At 42.3% G+C, this 18,113-nt stretch overlaps 1 long non-coding RNA gene across 1 annotated transcript in view; it reads left to right on the top strand.

Annotated features, from left to right (window-relative positions):
- Positions 1–18,113, top strand: part of LOC133251462 (uncharacterized) — a 169,939-nt gene that overhangs the window by 111,750 nt on the left and 40,076 nt on the right. Inside the window, exon 4 of the long non-coding RNA XR_009737625.1 lies at positions 1,704–1,812. This is a non-coding gene — a long non-coding RNA (uncharacterized LOC133251462). The remainder of the gene's footprint in view (positions 1–1,703; positions 1,813–18,113) is intronic.

Below are 18,113 nucleotides of genomic sequence, written 5' to 3'. Positions count from 1 at the left end.
TCCTTGCAGTCCAAGGGACTCTCAAGAGTCCAACACCACAGTTCAAAAGCATCAATTCTTTGGCACTCAGATTTCTTTATAGTCCAACTCTCACATCCATACATGACTACTGGAAAAACCATAGCTTTGGCTAGATGGACCTTTGTCAGCAAAGTAATGTCTCTGCTTTTTAATATGCTGTCTAGTTTGGTCATAACTTTTCTTCCAAGGAGCAAGTGTCTTTTAATTTCATGGCTGCAGTCACCATTTGCAGTGATTTTTGGAGCCTTCCAAAATAAAGTCTGTCATTCTTTCCACTGTTTCCCCATCTTTTTGCCATGAAGTGATGGGACCGGATGCCATGATCTTAGTTTTCTGAATGTTGAGCTTTAAGCCAACCTTTTCACTCTCCTCTTTCACTTTCATCAAGAGGCTCTTTAGTTAGTTCTTTTTTGGTTTTTGCCATAAATATGGTATCATCTGCATATCTGAGGTTATTGTTATTTCTCCCAGCAGTCTTGATTCCAGATTGTGGTTCATCCAGTTCAGCATTTCTCATGATGTACACTGCATGTAAGTTAAATAAGCAGAGTGACGATATACAGCCTTGACGTATTCTTTTCCTGATTTGGAACCAATCTGTTGTTCCATGTCCAGTTCTAACTGCTGCTTCTTGATCTGCATACAGATTTCTCAGGAGGCAGGTCAGGTGGTCTGGTATTCCCATCTCTTGAAGAATTTTCCACAGTTATGATCCATACAGTCAAAGGTTTTGGCGTAGTCAATACCACAGATATAGATGTTTTTCAGAACTCTCTTGCTTTTTCGATGATCCAACAGATGATGGCAATTTGAATCTAGTTCCTCTGCCTTTTCTAAATCCAGCTTGAAAACATCTGGAATTTCTCAGTTCGTGTACTATTGAAGCCTGGCTTGGATAATTTTGAACATTACTTTGCTAGTGTGTGAGATGAGTGCAATTGTGTCGTAGTTTGGGCATTCTTTGGCATTGCCTTTCTTTGGGGTTGGATAGCTTTAAAAAAGTCACCTTTCTTAGAGCTGTAGTCTTTGGCCATTAAATGGGAGGTAGGGATAGATGACATCTAAGGGCCTTCCTATTCTGAACTGAACAAGCCTGTAGTGGGAAGGAAGCACATTGAGGGCCATTGAGGAGATGAGTTCCTGCTCTGAAGAGCTACCAAAGAGTTGGCAAGCAAAAACTGTCACTATCCCACAAAGCAACTTGGCTATGTTTGTTTGGTTTCTTTTTGGCATATTTCACCATTGAGATTCCTGCTATTCTGAGTAGGAGGTGTACTATTACTTACTGAATACTTTTTTTTGATGCTGACTTATTTCTAAAACTCAAATACATTTATTTTTAAAGAAAATTTTGTATTATTGTCACAACTGCACATGGAAAACCAGTGTCACCAGCCATAAATAGAAGGTAACCATGAACACAGAGCAATGTTAATAAATTCTAGCTAGATTTTGTTGCCTTCCAAGTTCTAAGCCTGAAGCCTGCTTTCATTTTACTGAAAAGTAAGATTAGCAAGTTCCAGGGAGAACTTAATGGTGTTCTAACATTCAGTAGGACCTTCTCCATATTTTAAAAGATCGAAAAAAAATTGAAAAGGGTAAAAATAATTCCTACACTGTTATTAAGTGTAGTGTTACTGAAGTGTTTAAAATAATTCCTTATTATACCTTTGGTGTCTCAGCCCTAGGCCACACTAATGGAACACACAGCTGTCATGCAAAGAACCTGGCCTTTGGAGCCAAGTGGACCTGGATTCCAGTCCTGATTCTGCCCTTAACAGAGTGCTGCAGGTAATATACTTGAGGTCTCTGGACCTCAGAATGTTTGTGTATAAAATAAGTATAAAATCTCTTGGCTGACTGTTAAGGGAATAGAAAGAATGTATGAAAAACTGGGTTTGGAAAGGGAGGGAGAGAACCAAGAGACCAGACAACAGAAGAAATCAGCCCAAGTTGGATTGCTGGAGATTGAGGAGATGAATCAAAGGAGTGGGGGCCATCGCTAAGCAGAGGTGAGGAGAGCAGCTTAGCCTAAGTGTTTGTAGGATAGGAAGAAGTGATGAATTTCAATATAGCCATATTGAGTTGGAGGTTTTGGTTGGACATCAAAATGAAAGTTAAAATGTTTAGGGACTTCGCTGATGGTCTGGTGGTTAAGACTTTGCACTTCCAATGCAGGTGGTGTAGGTTTGATTCCTGGTCGGAACAAAGATCCCACATGCCACATGGTCAAAAGAAAAATAATAATGTTTGAAAGATGAGTAGATTTGGGGTAATGTGTCTGTTGGTGGTTGTCATTACAGTGTTAGCATTCCCTGAATAGTGGTGCTCTCAGAGGATGCTTTTGATGGTTAAAGGAAATAATACATTTAAGGAACTTAGCGCAGTGCTTCAGAAAAAGTGTTTATCATTGTCATCATCATCATTGTTGTCCTTATTGTCATCTGACATTTTCTAGTGCAGTTTCAATTTCACGACATATTTCTCTAAGGGCAGTCGTTTAAATGAATAAATAAATTTATCCAACATGGAAAAAATCCTTTGTACATATCAAACTACTAATAGTGGTAACTTGTGGAGTGAATAGTTGGAAGAAGTCTCAGGTTGGATTTCCTAGCAGCAGCTGCTGAGATGAGGGTTTGTGTGCAAGTAATTGATGAAGGATGGGCTCCCAAGAGAAACCAGTCAGGGAGTGGCAGAAGCAAAGCCAGTCAGTGATGGTTTCAGACAGAAGCCCAAGCATGACTTGATCCTGTGAGACACTCTAGAGCATCTCTGGAGCCAACTGTTTGGTTTGAAGCCCTGCTTCTTCCAATTCTTAGCTGTCAAACTCTGAGCAAGTTACTTAATCTCCCTGTGTCTCGACTTCCTCATCTGCAGATTGGGCCTACTGATAACAATATCTTACAACCCCTTGCAGGTGTTTAGAGGAACAAATACGTTAATATCTGAAAAATGGTTAGAACTGCCCTGCTACATAGTAAGTGCTGAATTAATTATTAACATTAAACCTAGAAAAGCCATGGAAAGATCTGTTAGCCACAGCACTCAGGAAACCTCTCACAGGAAAGAGATTGTGCATGAAGTCTCTTTGGCTGAAGACCCCCTAACTGCAAATGGCCCAGCACTGGAGCCCAAGGAAAGAAAGTGAAATTGTGTGCCCTGCAGGAAAGTGGAGATGAAATGATTGGAGGGATCAAGAAGTATCTACTAGAAGAGAGGAAGGCAAGACGTAGGGGTGACAGTGAAACCGTGGGCGAAGGTAAAGCCAACTGCAGCTGGGGAGGATGGGCAAAGAAGGAGAAATGCCTTCAGGAGCTTAAAAGGGAGCAGGGCTGGCCTCCCGCCAAAGGTGCCTTTTGCTGGTGCCACAGGGGAAAAGACTTCACTGGTTCAAGAGGAGGAGGTGCAGGTGCTCAGTGGAGTCTGATCACTGTGGGGTGGTGAAACACATGCTGGCCCAGAGGAAGAGAGTCTAGCCTCACATTGTACAGTTGCCCCTCACTGGGCCTCAGTTTCCTCATCTGTAAAATGGGAAGGTTGAGTCAAGCGATCTCTTCCTAGTCATTTATTTGGTGATTGTGAAGGGATCTGAAAGGCAGCAGGCATAGGTTTCATTTATTATGTGTGTACTCTACATACCAGGAGCTGGCCATAGGCACCTTATATACATACTCTCAACTTTTATCTCATCTCATAGAGCATTATGAGGTGGCACACTTATTCCCATTTCACAGATGAGAAAACTAAGATTTAAAGAAATTAAGCAGCCTGCCACAGATTACACCATAGGTAGATGGAGGACTAGAAGTTCTTCTGACCCAGCTCTGTCTGATCAAAAGCCTGATTCTGAACGACTTAACTCATATTTCAGACTCAGTGAAAGGACTGCATATTCAGGCTGCTAAGGTAGAACCACCCTGGTTGTCAGGGTCTCTGAGCTAGATTCTACCATACCGCTGCAGGCTGCAATGAAGAGGCAGCACTGTCCTATCGCAGTAGGGAGACTGGTTGGACGTTATCTGCGCTGAGCCTCTGGGCTTCATCCAGCCTCTTTCCTCCACTCATGGCAGCCTCTTTTGACTACTATACTTCCTTCCCTTCTCCCCTCATCTCCTGCATGGTCCCCACTGCCAGCACCACTCACACATTTATTCATACTTTGTCAGCTTCCTCCAGGAAGACTTGCTAACTCTGAGAGCAGGATAGATGTCTCTAGTATTTGCTTTTGCATCTCCCCAAACAGTAGCACCTATCCTATATTAGCATCATTCCTCATTGCTTTCTAATACTAATTTATCCATCTTTGTATCCCCAATATCCCAACACAGGGTCCAGAATACAGAGGGCAGATACCTTACATATATGTGTGTGTGTGCATGCACACACACACACACAGGCCCATTTACTTAGACATCCTTAAAGTATCAGATCAGATCAGATCAGATCAGTCACTCAGTCGTGTCCGACTCTTTGCGACCCCATGAATCGCAGCACGCCAGGCCTCCCTGTCCCTCACCAACTCCCGGAGTTCACTCAGACTCACGTCCATCGAGTCAGTGATGCCATCCAGCCATCTCATCCTCTGTCGTCCCTTTCTCCTCCTGCCCCCAATCCCTCCCAGCATCAGAGTCTTTTCCAATGAGTCAACTCTTCGCACGAGGTGGCCAAAGAGCTGGAGTTTCAGCTTTAGCATCATTCCTTCCAAAGAAATCCCAGGGCTGATCTCCTTCAGAATGGACTGGTTGGATCTCTTTGCAGTCCAAGGGACTCTCAAGAGTCTTCTCCAACACCACAGTTCAAAAGCATCAATTCTTAGGCGCTCAGCCTTCTTCACAGTCCAACTCTCACATCCCTACATGACCAGAGGAAAAACCATAGCCTTGACTAGACGGACCTTTGTGGTAAAGTAATGTCTCTGCTTTTGAATATGCTATCTAGGTTGGTGATAACTTTCCTTCCAAGGAGTAAGCGTCTTTTAATTTCATGGCTGCAGTCACCATCTGTAGTGATTTTGGAGCCCCCCAAAATAAAGTTTGACCCTGTTTCCACTGTTTCCCCATCTATTTCCCATGAAGTGGTGGGACCGGATGCCATGATCTTCGTTTTCTGAATGTTGAGCTTTAAGCCAACTTTTTCACTCTCCACTTTCACTTTCATCAAGAGGCTTTTGAGTTCCTCTTCACTTTCTGCCATAAGGGTGGTGTCATCTGCATATCTGAGGTTATTGATATTTCTCCCGGCAATCTTGATTCCAGCTTGTGTTTCTTCCAGTCCAGCATTTCTCATGATGTACTCTGCATATAAGTTAAATAAACAGGGTGACAATATACAGCCTTGACGAACTCCTTTTCCTATTTGGAACCAGTCTGTATAGGTTTGGAGGATATAAAGAAATGAAAGAGGCAAGGTTCTTGCAATTAAGAAACTTACAGGGTAGTAGTGGATGTTAATATGTAAGCTTCATTTCCATGTAGTTGAAGTAAATGCTATGAGCTAGGAACTTGCTATTATGAATAGAAGAGGACTAATTCAGCTCTCCATCACCCCAGATAAACACTGGGGAGAAGGCATGGGGAAGTCTTCCAAAAGAGCAGAGAGCATTGGGTAATAGAGTCTTTAGCCAAGGGACTAATAAGATTTTTTAAAAAAGAAAATATATTGATACAGCTGTTTGGAGAGTAATTTGGTAGAATTTATTAAAATGTATATATCCCTTCACCTAGCAGTTCTGTTGCTGGAAATTTGTTTCTTAAATGTCAGGTGTTTATGTAAAGATACTGTTTCACTTGTGATGAAAATGAAACTAATTGTTCAGAAAGGGAAAATCATTCACTGAATTAAAAGAAACATATTATGAATTGTAGTTATTAAAAAGAATGAAGTAACCAAAACTTGCAGACTCAGAAAGTTGTTCATGCTTTATCACTGAGGTATAAAAGCAAATTATATGAAATGATTGCATTTTTCTCATGTTAAAGACATGCATATGGGAGTTTTGGTGGCTGCCTTACTATAACTGCAGGTACTGCTGAAAGCTCTGGGGGACACAGTTAGCTGCCTCCCAAAGATTTACTGTAACACAGTGAAGTTAAGTAGGAAAATTATGATATGATGGACTGTGTGACAAAGGCTACCAAAAAGGTATAAAGGAGATCTGAAATCAACAGAGGGCTGGTCTTGTTCGTTATGTGGGTGAAGATAAAGAGAAATTATAATGTATCATTCAGTTGGTGACCATGGAGCTTGGCTTGAGGATGGATGTGATTTGGGTCACCAGGGAGCAGAAAGAGAGAATACCATAGAGGAGAGATGATGTGAATGAATGTGGAAGTGGGAAACCTTGAACTATGTTTGAGGAACATATTGCAGGAGAATAGCTTTTGCAGGACAGCTGATAACACCTGATATATCAGGAGAGGAACAGTAAGATGTGAGTCAGGCTATGTATTTTGAAAACCCCTGAATGCTGGGATAAGCAGTTGAGGTTTAAGAGAAATTAAAGAAGGAGGCAGGCAGGCCATGAAAAGGTAAAATCTAGAAAAAGAAGTTGATAGTGGGATAAATGAGGCTATTTCACAGAAATTTGCCTAGCAGTGCTGTGCCTAAGGAGCAGATAAGGAAAGAAACCCCGGCACTGCTCCTGTGGGTCTTAGGGTAACAGATCTTTGTTTCCATATTTGTAAAGCAATTTTACTCCTCTCCCACCTGCCCTCAGACCCTGGTGGTGAGATCAAATGCACTATGTGTATGCAGTTGTGGGGCTGGGTGCCTGCAAAGGTCTGATTTTCTATAGAGGATTGTGATTAACACTGCGAGAAAATATAGGACAGACCTCACAAGCAGAGAATTCAGGTTGACACAGGGAGAGGGACGTGTGACAAGCTGCGGGAGCATATGGTGTGGTCATCTGGGCAATGAGGGAGGAAAGGAAGTGAGTAGATTGACATGCAAAATCCAGAAACAAGAGCAAAAACCGTTTTTTATCTAACATGCTGCAAAATTGAGTGCTTTGCAAAAACTCGGGGTTGGAACCAGACTCAGGTAGACACTGTTATTGTCTCATTGAAATTTAAAATGCACACATCTTTTGACTCAGCAATTGCACTGCTAGGAATCTAGAAATTTCTCTTGGAGATATACACACATGGATATGCAAAGGATATATATAAAGAATATTTTTTGCAGTGTTGTTTAGCATAATTAAAAAAGCTGCCAAACTGGAAATAAACTAAATGTTTGTAAAAAGAAAATGGCTTAATAAATTTGTATGCTGACATTCAATGGATTATTATGCAAACATGGATGTTTGTAGCAGCCGTGTTCATATATGCCAAACTTGGAAGCAACCAAGATGTCCTTCAGTAGGTAAGTGGGATAAATATACTGTGGTACATTTAGACAAAGGAATATTATTCAGCACTAAAAAGAAATTAGCTATTAAGCCATGAAAAGACATGGAAGAAACATAATGCATACTACTAAGTGAAAGAAGCCAATTTGAAAAGGCTACCTATAACTCCAAGTCTATGACATTCTGGAAAAGGCAAAATTGTGGAGACAGTAAAAAGATCAGTGGTTCCTGGGGTGAAGGGTGAGAGAAAGATGAATAGGCAGAACTCAGGATTTTTAGGACAGTGGAATTAGTCCATATGTTACTACAAGTTGGATACATGTCATTCTACATTTTTCAGAGTCCTTAGAATGAACTGTGTAAGAGTGAAACCTAAACTGTGGATTTTGGGTGATGATGCTTTATCAGTGTAGCTTTATCAGCTATTAACAAATGTAGCACTTGGTTGGGGGAGGCTGTGCGTGTGTGGGGCTGGGGGCACATAAGAAATCTTTGTGCTTTCCTCTCAATTTTGCTATGAACCTAAAATTGCTCTAGAAAAAAACTCTTATCACATAGAGGTAGCTCTGTACCAGCTGATATGAAGCAATATCCAAAATATATCATAAAGCAAAAAAGCCAATAGAACAACAGCGTAACATGTCCCCATTTATATAAGCAAACTATCATATGTGGCATCTTCCCCAAACACAAATATATATCAGTAAGGAGATGTGTAAATTGATTAAACAAATTAGGGTAACTTTACAGTGGACTTTTATGCTGCAGTTCGAAAGGATGGGATAGATAAATGTGATAAAGATTTCTAAGATATTAAATGAAAAGAGTTGAAACAAAACAGTATGTGTATCACCTTTTTGTATATATAACGTATATTTCTATTTTCACAAACGTTTTTGGAAAAACACTTAGAAACAATTACGCTTACTCCTTGGAAGGAAAGTTATGACCAACCTAGATAGCATATTCAAAAGCAGAGACATCACTTTGCCAACAAAGGTCCATCTAGTCAAGGCTATGGTTTTTCCAGTGGTCATGTATTGATGTGAAAGTTGGACTGTGAAGAAAGCTGAGCGCCGAAGAATTGATGCTTTTGAACTGTGGTGTTGGAAAAGACTCTTGAGAGTCCCTTGGACTGCAAGGAGATCCAACCAGTCCATTCTGAAGGAGATCAGCCCTGGGTGTTCTTTGGAAGGAATGATACTAAAGCTGAAACTCCAGTACTTTGGCCACCTCATGCGAAGAGTTGACTCATTGGAAAAGACTCTGATGCTGGGAGGGATTGGGGGCAGGAGGAGAAGGGGACGACAGAGGATGAGATGGCTGGATGGCATCACCGATTTGATGGACATGAGTTTGAGTGAACTCTGGGAGATGGTGATGCACAGGGAGGCCTGGTGTGCTGCGATTCATGGGTCGCAGAGTCAGACATGACTGAGTGGCTGAACTGAACTCAACTGAAGTATATAGAGGGCCAGGGACTGGGAGATGGGGCTGGTGGGGAAGGTGGGATGTATAATTTTGCTTTCATTTTTTTACTCATTTGCTCTATTTGAATTTCATTCTGAGTACTATTAAAAAGTGAGTGTGTGTGTATGTTAGTCGCTCAGTTGCCTCCGACTCTTTGCTGTCCTATGGGCTATAGCTGGCCAGGCTCCTGTGTCCATGGGATTCTCCAAGCAAGAAAACTGGAATGGGTAGCCATTCCCTTCTCCAGGGGATCTTCCCAACCCAGGGATCGAACTCGGGTCTTCCTCATTGTGGGCAGATTCTTTGCTGTCTGAGCCACCAGGGAAGTCCCATTTTAAATGTGTAGTTTTTTAAAAAAATGTAATACCCACAGAATTCTGGTATATACTGTCATGGCCATAAGAGTCTGTCCCTTTGACTAACTTTTGTTGGTGAAGAAATTGAGATGCAATTTAAGCAAAAGTTAGTGTATTCTCTGTAATTTTGGACACTGAGGGTGGGTGTGGGGAGGGGAGGTACAATAGATAACATCAAAGGAGTAAAAGTAGAAATGATTAGAATTTTTTAGTAACTTCTTTAGAGGGGAAGAGGAAGGATGTGAGAAGAAACCAGGAAATGAAAATAAAGATGGCAAAAAAATTTGAACTAATGAGGAAGCAAAAAGAGAGAAGACAAGGCTTGTTAAAGCAGTTTCTGGGGCTGGTCTGTCTTCTATTTGGAGTGTACATGAGTGTGTATCTGGGGCTTCCCTGGTGGCTTAGCTGATAAAGAATCCAACTGCAATGCAGGAGACCCCAGTTAGATTCCTGGGTCAGGAAGATCCACTGCAGAGGGAATAGGCTACCCAGTTTAGTATTCATGGGTTTTCCTGGTGGCTCAGCTGGTAAAGAATCTGCCTGCAATGTGGGAGACCTGGGTTCGATCCCAGGGTTGGGAAGATTCCTGTGGAGAAGGGAACGGCTATCCACTCCAGTATTGTGGCCTGGAGAATTCCATGGACTGTATAGTCTGTGGGGTTGCAAAGAGTCTGACACTACTAAGCGACCTTCACTCACACTCACTGAGTATGTATCTCTACTGATGTGGCCATTTTTGACAGTATGATGAGTTAACAGGACTATGAACCATTCCACCTTGCAACGGGAGTGCCCTCAGGATGGCCTAGCTCCGTGGAGCCCCCGCTTCAGTAGAGGACCTTCAGAGGCAGCCACAGACACAGGGAGGTGGTGGGAGGTCCTGGGTCCCCACCCCAACCAGTGCTGCTCCCCTTGTAGTTGCTTTTCCATATCCTGCCTCTGCAGAGCTTCCTTGGTAGCTCAGATGGCAAAAAAGCTGCCTGCAGTACAGGAGACCCAGATTCAATCTCTGCCTTGGGAAGATCCGCTGGAGAAGGGAATGGCTACCCACTCCAGTATTCTTGCCTGAAGAATTCCATGAACACAGAAGCCTTTTGGGCCACAGTCTATGGGGTCACAAAGAGTTGGACACGGCTGAGCGACTAACATTTTCACTTTTTTCCTTCATCCTGCCTCTGCATACAATTAGATTTGTACAAACCTTCCATTGCTAAAAAGATATCCATTAAAAAGCTATTCCAATCCTCTTATAGTATGAGTGGGGAGACTGAGACTTATGATAAGAAAGAAAGTTGAGAAACATTGCAAAGATGGAGGAATGGGTTGGAAGCCAGGGCTTCTGATTCTCAATCTTCCTTCTCACTTTTTATTCTTATGTTTTAGTTGAGACTGAACAGGAGAGGAACAGGCATGTAGGCTAGCTTAAATTTCAGTGGCTTAAGTTGAAAATGAATATTCCTAGGGGAAGGGAAAAAAAAAAAAAACAGAACTAGACTCACAAAGACAGAGAAAAAAAATCAGAATGACAGAGGAGAGTAGACAAAGAAGGGTAACTTAAGCCTAAATATGTTTGAGGATGAATTGGACCATAAAGTGGAAACTTACAGAATTGAACAGCAGGGATTAAAAAATATGTTAGCTGGTGCAACCAACAAGTATGTTTTGATTACCCACTCTGGCCCAGTTTCTTTTTATAGCTGATATAATGATGAATAAATCAGCTGCAGTTCCTGTACTCAATGAATTTGCTGTCTAGTGTACAGCTTGGCAGTTTGCACAAAACAAGACCATGGGTTCATTTATGTAAGCTTTCATTTGACATATCCTTGTGACCTACTGATTATTTGCAAAGAGCTGCAAAGTCTGCTGTGTGTCTGGCATAAAAAAGATATTGGCTTCAGCCTCTATGAAGTCCCTTGTCAAGAGAAACTAGCCCTTAAGGGTGGCTGGAGAGACCTAAGGCATTACTTACTGGTTATGGTTACCACGGGAAAGTGGAGGAGGGCCTGGGTAAACAGAGCAGCTAGGAGAGCAAACCAGAGTGTTGCTAAGAGGAAAGGCAAGGAGGAACAACAGAGGCTCCTGCCTGGCTGTGGAGATGACAGGCTGATGGGCTAAGTGGGAGAAGGAGCCAGTTGGTGCCCACCCAGCTCAGAGGAAGCAGTACAGATTCTCAGACACTCAGAATCCTAGAGCCACCTGGCTCTCACTGCATAGAGGAGGAGCCTGAGGCCTTTGGCGGGAAGGAGCTTGTCTATGTTGCATAGCAAGTCAGAGGCCATACTGGGAGCAGAACGCAGGGTTTTCCTTATTGCTCCATCCTGCCCCTGAAAGAATGTCTCGGGGCTTAAAATGCAGGATGTTTTGGGGTCATGTAGACCTGGGTCTGCATCCTACTTCTCCCACTTGCTGCTGGCTTTGTGATCTTGGCAGCTTTCTTTCTTGGCTTCAGTCCCTTCATCTGTACAGTAGTATTGTGGTGTTTTATCTCCAACACAGTCATCATTGATTCCTTCCCTCCTTTATCCACATGCATTGCCCCATCAGAAGATGGGCTTTATTCTTTCATCCCTTTGAATCTGGTCTGACTTGTGACTGCTGTGACCAATGGATACATTAGCAGTGACACTGCGGCATATTGGGGGCTAGTCATCAAAAAGACTGGCAACTTCTGTCTATCTCTCCTGAATGACTTACTCTGGAGGAAAACCTCTGCTCTATAACTGCCTGGAGATTTCATGTGAAGAGGCAGTCCAAGCTAACTACGAGGTAGAGAAGCCCTTTGGAGAGATATGCCCCTTGCTCTTCCAGCCATTCTAGCTCAGCCCCAGCCACCAGCTGGCTTAAAATGCATGACAAGCCCCTAGGAAGATCCACCCAGCTGAACCCCGTTCATAGTCAAGAGAGGGGATGATAAAATGATTGCTGTTTAAGCCAGAGTTTGGCAGAGTTTGTTACACAGCAGTGGTTAAGGGCACATGTGCTTTCTGAGGCTATTGTGTAGACTCATGAGACAGTTATTTAGAACAGGGTCTAGGACGTGTGAAACGAACTGAATTTTTATTTTAACTAAAAGCAAACAACAGATCCTAAGCACCCCCATCAGTTTCTTATGGAAAGTGTGTCCACCCCTAATGGATGCATCTACAGACTGCATAGAACAAACCTTGTCTTTCTTCCACTCAACAGCCCTGTGGGCCTTTGAAGACAGCCCCCATGTCCCTCGTCGGTGCTCCCACCACACTGGCCTCCTCAGTCCTTCCTGTGAGTTAGGTGTTTGCACGTGCTGTTCTAGAAGCCTATAAGCCTTTCCTCCCCTATGTTTTTATCACTAGCGCTTACTCAACTCTTAGTTCTCAGATGAATCATCATTTCCTATGGAAGTACAGGTCCCCACCCTCTGGGACACACCCTCAGAACACTATACCCTCCTCCTTCCCATCACCTATTGTTTGTGAGATTATTCAATCAATATCTTTCCAGAAGACTCCCTTAAGCACAACATCAATTTTATTTGTTTTTGCTTATCACTGTTGCCCCAAAACACCAGCACCAGCTAAAACCCTGACACAGGTAGATGCTCAGTAAATACTTTTTTGTCGACAAACCAGCCAATTACCATTTCCTTTGTGCCTTTTCTTCAGACTAAGCATCCCCAGTCCCTTGAAGGTACAGGACTTGGTCTGACTTTGTTCCTCCTTTCTTCTCTTGACCTCTGATCCAGACCACTCAGCCCACGTGCCCTTCCCTTTCTGCTACCTTCTCAGCTCTTCCCTCAACCCCACTAATGGGTGGCTTACATAGTCGTTTTGCTATTTTGGGAGGAGGCGTCTCTAATACTAAGCAGTTCCTCCTCTACAGTCGTCTGTTATCAAACAAGGCGTTTCCTTCCTCAAACTTGAACAGTGGTTCCCCGGGGCTCTAGGCAAAACTGCAACACTGGTGCCCCTCTTAGCATCCCAACCCCTCCCTGCCTCAGTTCTCTCAAAACTACCGACCATCCCCCCAGTTTCCCCTGCTCCAGTAAAGGCACCAGTCATTACTCACCTGGAATATTGTCTTTCTAATACCTCTAGTTTCTTTCCATTCCAATCTCTCCTTCATACCAGCTGCCTTAGAAATTTTCTGTTCCAGTTACTTCCCTGGCTAAGAACTTCAATGTACCCACCTCTACTCTCTTTGTCTTTAGCAGAGGTTTCAAACTGAAAACCATAGACCACATTTGACCTGCATATGTCTTTGGTTTGGCTTATAGAGTTAACACATTATTTAGGCACTAACGTTTGAAAATTGGGGGCTTCCACATATTTATTTATACACTCAACTTCTCTGGCAATATAGAAGAATGAGCTGGAGCTAAGTAGCCCTTGGGGCACATGGTCTGGAGTTGCCACAGCTGACACCACTCCCCAACAGTCCCTTCCTTTCAGGCCAGTGTTCTGCTGCCATTTATCATCACACTTGTAATGGTGTTTCACTTGATATCCCACCTTTGAGGTTTCTATAGGCCTTTGCATTGCCACCTGGCTTACAAGAATTTTTGATTCTTGAATCTGTTAAGAAGTATCAATAGAAAAGAGGAAAAAGAATAAAGAACACTGTCACCGGTCAGACCCTCCTGGTCCAGTAGCATTTGTAATTTACAGAGAAATATTAATTTTGTGTATACGGGGGTGACATTATAATTAATTTTTATTTTCTTCTCTGTGCATTCCTATGGTTCCTAAGTTTTCTGCACTAAACATTCATCCTTTTTGTAAAGCTAGAATAAAGTAAATGATCTACCTCCAGAATTTTACCTATGTCTATAAAATCTAGAGTATTTAGCTCTGCGTTATAGAGTTACACTATAGGCTTTATTGGGGCTTCCCTGGTAGCTCAGTTGATAAAAAATCTGCCTGCAATGCAGGAGACCCGGGGTTGATTCCTGGGTCAGGAAGATCCCCTGGAGAAGGGATAGGCTACCCACTCCAGTATTCTTGGACTTGCCTGGTGGCTCAGATGGTAAAGAATCCACCTGCTATACAGGAGACCTGGGTTCAATCCCTGGGTTGGGAAGATCCCCTGGAGGAGGGCATGGCAACTCACTCCAGTATTCTTGCCTGGAGAATCCCCATGGATAGAGCCTGGCAGGCTGCAGTCCATGGGGTTGCAAAGAGTCGGACACGACTAAGCACGGTACAGTATAGGCTTTGTTATCTAAGTAGATCATTTCTTATCACACAATACTATTTAATGCATAAACTAAATTTAAACCACCTTTTTACTTCTTACAGTTTCACTTTTTTGGGTCATTGTTTTATTGAAGTAAAAAGCATACATGTAAGTGCAAAAATCGTAAGTATACTTAGTACAGTTTTACAAATGCACTTTAATGCTTTATGTGTTTTTTTTTAAACAACTATACTTTTATAAACAGTACCCACAGTGAGCAGACTCTTCCACACAGTTTAGCTCATTTGATCCTTACGATCATGAGAGGCAGGCAGAATTGCAGGCAAGGAAAATAAGGCTCACAGGAGGCAAAAATAAATGCCTTGCTTTAGGTCTCCTGACTAGTGTGTGGCTGTGCTGAGACTTGAACTGAATCTTCTACATCATGGTTGAACTCCCAGCAAGACCATGCATGGGAGGCAAAGAGCAAGGCCAGGCCAAGAGGACTGGAGAAATATTGTTACTGTGGATCAGACACATAGTAGACTTAGGCTTTGTGTGCCCAGATACGTTTGCCATTTTTACTTGCCTCCTCCCACTTGCTCCTCCCTACCCTGACCTCCCCACCCTGCATTTCAGTTACTTGATCACTTAACTAAATGGGAAACGTTCCCTTTAATGGCTATTTTGGGATCAGTTTGTCTAAGAGAGTCACCATATTGGAGAAATGCAGCCCTAGCTTCCTTCCTCTGCCTTCTTTGGATCATGTAAACAGTAGCTGCAGAATGGGAAAAAGGAAATGTCATATTTATGTGATGGCTAAAGCCTGAGATTGGATCCTCTAGAGTAACAACATCATTCAGAAACCCCCAAGAACTCCCTGGTGCTTCTGCTGTCAAATCCCTGCTCATACTTAGAAAGTCCCTAGGGGATCATCAAGTTCCTTCCCCCTGCCATGGGTGGGGAGCCTGAAGCTCAGCAGAGGGAAGCTGCTTGCCAAAGGACACAGTCAACTTGTGACAGAGCTGGGATTTGAAACCTGTTGGCAGGAAATCTTTCGTAATTATGTGAAATCAGTTTATCTTTATATCAGGTTCTTGGTTTGTGCTTTTTATGTATCCATTGGCTCTCAGGTCCTATCCCACCTTCTTATCCCTGCTCTGTGATGCTGGGGCTAGGAGTCTGCAAACTACATTGCCTGGATACCTTGTTGGGTATCTTGATGTTTTCCTCTGACAGCAGTGGACAGTCATGGCTGTATCTCCAGCAACCTTTGCTGCCGCTACTGCTGCTAAGTCGCTTCAGTTGTATCCGACTCTGTGCGACCCCAAGGAGGGCAGCCCACCAGGCTCCGCTGCCCCTGGGATTCTCCAGGCAAGAACACTGGAGTGGGTTGCCATTTCCTTCTCCAGTGCATGAAAGTGAAAAGTGAAAGTGAAATCGCTCAGTCGTGTCTGACTCTTAGCGACCCCACGGACTGCAGCCCACCAGGCTCCTCCATCCATGGGATTTTCCAGGCAGGAGTACCGGAGTGGGGTGCCACTGCCTTCTCCAGCAACCTTCAGCACGTTCTGTATCTATCACCCCTGGTGTTCTCCAAATCAGAGGTCCAAGCTACAGCCACAGAGATTAAGCCATGCCTGACACCCTCCTCTAACTCTGAGTTTTTGGTAACATTTCCATTTCCCTTCTATTCCCTCAGCCCTATTGGTAGTAGCTGCTTCTTGCAGTCATTAATATCTGAATTTTCTCTGCATTCTCTTTTTGCCTTATGTTTCTTCCAAAAACTGTGCAACTAAGTCCCTGTATTAAATACCTTTTATTGGAAATAACTATCATGGATACCTATCTTCAAACTAAATTTGAACTGACATGCTGCTTTAAAAATTTTGCTTTCTATTTTTTTTTTTTTTTTGCAAATTTCTTCCTCTAAACATCCACAGAAACAAAATAGGTGATGCCCAGAATCTGGAAAGAGATCTTAACATTCATTAATTCAACAAAAAATTGTGGTCTAAGAAATAATTTTAGGGAATTTTTGTTGAGAAGATTCTTGAAGTCTGTGGTGAGACAAGCAGTAAACAGGCAAGAACAGTGCAAAGAGACAAAGTTTGTGGGAGGCAAAAGCACAGGGACTCTAGAAGAATATGAAAAACACTCTACTATGATTGATGGATTTGCAAAACGTTAGGAGGAATCCTCCAAGAAAGCACTATCTAACTGAAACTTGAGGGATGAGCAAGAGCTTGCCAAACAAATTGGTGACTACTGTAGTTTGTTGGAAAAGATATTATGGGCAAAAATAGTAAAAGAACATGGCAGAGCCTGTTATAGATTGAATTTTTTCTACCTAAAATTTATATGTTGAAGTTCCAATCTCCCAATGTGACCGTATTTGGAAATAGGATTGCTGTAGATGCAAGTAGTTAAATTAAAATGAGGTCATACTGGAATAAGGTAGATCCCTACAATATGAATGCTTAGTCACTCAGTCATGTCCAATTCTTTGCGACCCCATGAACAGTAGCCCACCAGGCTCCTCTGTCCATGGGATTCTCCAGGCAAGAATACTGGAGTGGGTTGCCATTTCCTTCTCCAAAAAATATATAGCATATCAAATACAAAAATAACAGGGTGATTTAAGAGTAGGTTACATATTACAGAAATAAAAGATAAGTAACCACGAAGACATAGTAAAAGAAACCACATGACCATATGGAAGCACAGAAAGAAAAAGACTGAGAGGGGAAAAAAAAAAGCAGTCTTATTCGCTTGTGGGAAAATATTAAGCCTCTGGACACACATGTAATAGGAGTAAGAAAAGGAAAAAATGCAGACAGAAATTTAAAAAAAAAATTCTCACAAATTTTCCATACTTGAGGAAATTTTAGACCTATACATCCAAGAATGTAAAAGAAAAAAAAAAGGCAAGAAGGACAAACAAAAAGAAAATTGCACTAAAACATATCAAAATCCAATTGCTGAGCACCAATGATAAAGAAAAATCTGGAAAGAAGCCAGAATAAAGATATATATATATATATACACACAAAACAATTAGATAAACCCCAGAGCCTGTATCAGAAATTAGACATGAAAATGGGACAGCACCATGAAAATACCAAAGGGCAAATATTAAGGTGAAACTAAAATGCTGTCTCCATCAAGGGAGAGAAGGGGCCAAGATGGCAGAGTGGAAAGACCCTGAGCGATGTGGTGTCCTTATAAAAAGGGAGAAATTTGCAGACAGCAAAAATGCCATGAAAAGATGAAGGCAGATATCGAGGTGATGTATTGGTAAGCCAAGGAATGACAGAATGCCAGAAAACCACCAGAATTTAGGAGAGAGGCCTGGGACAGATTCTCCCTCCCAGCTCTCGGGAGGGACCAATATCTTGATCTTGCCAACATCTTGGCGACACCTTGCCAACATCTTGATCTTGGACTTCTAGCCTCCAGAACTGTGAGGCAAAAATTTCTGTTGTTTAAGCCACTGAGTCCATGGTGCTTTGTTATGGCAACCCTTTCGAACTAATATAGACTCTAATCTTGAAGAGTATTATAAGGTTTGTTAGAAATACTATATATTTAACAGAGCCTGTTCTAAGTGCTTTATAGGAGTTAGCTCATTTAAACTTCATGACAACTCAAAGATGTAGGTAGTATTATTACCTCGTTTTGACAAATAGAGGGTTTAAGATTACACAGTTAGTAAGTGATATTATGAGGCTGGACTTTGAATTCAGGCTGAGAAGGAA

Source organism: Bos javanicus, chromosome 7 (assembly GCF_032452875.1).
Source record: "Bos javanicus breed banteng chromosome 7, ARS-OSU_banteng_1.0, whole genome shotgun sequence".
NCBI lineage: Eukaryota > Metazoa > Chordata > Mammalia > Artiodactyla > Bovidae > Bos > Bos javanicus.
The sequence above is the reverse complement of the archived record's forward strand: the minus strand, read 5'-3'. Positions and strand labels throughout refer to the sequence as shown.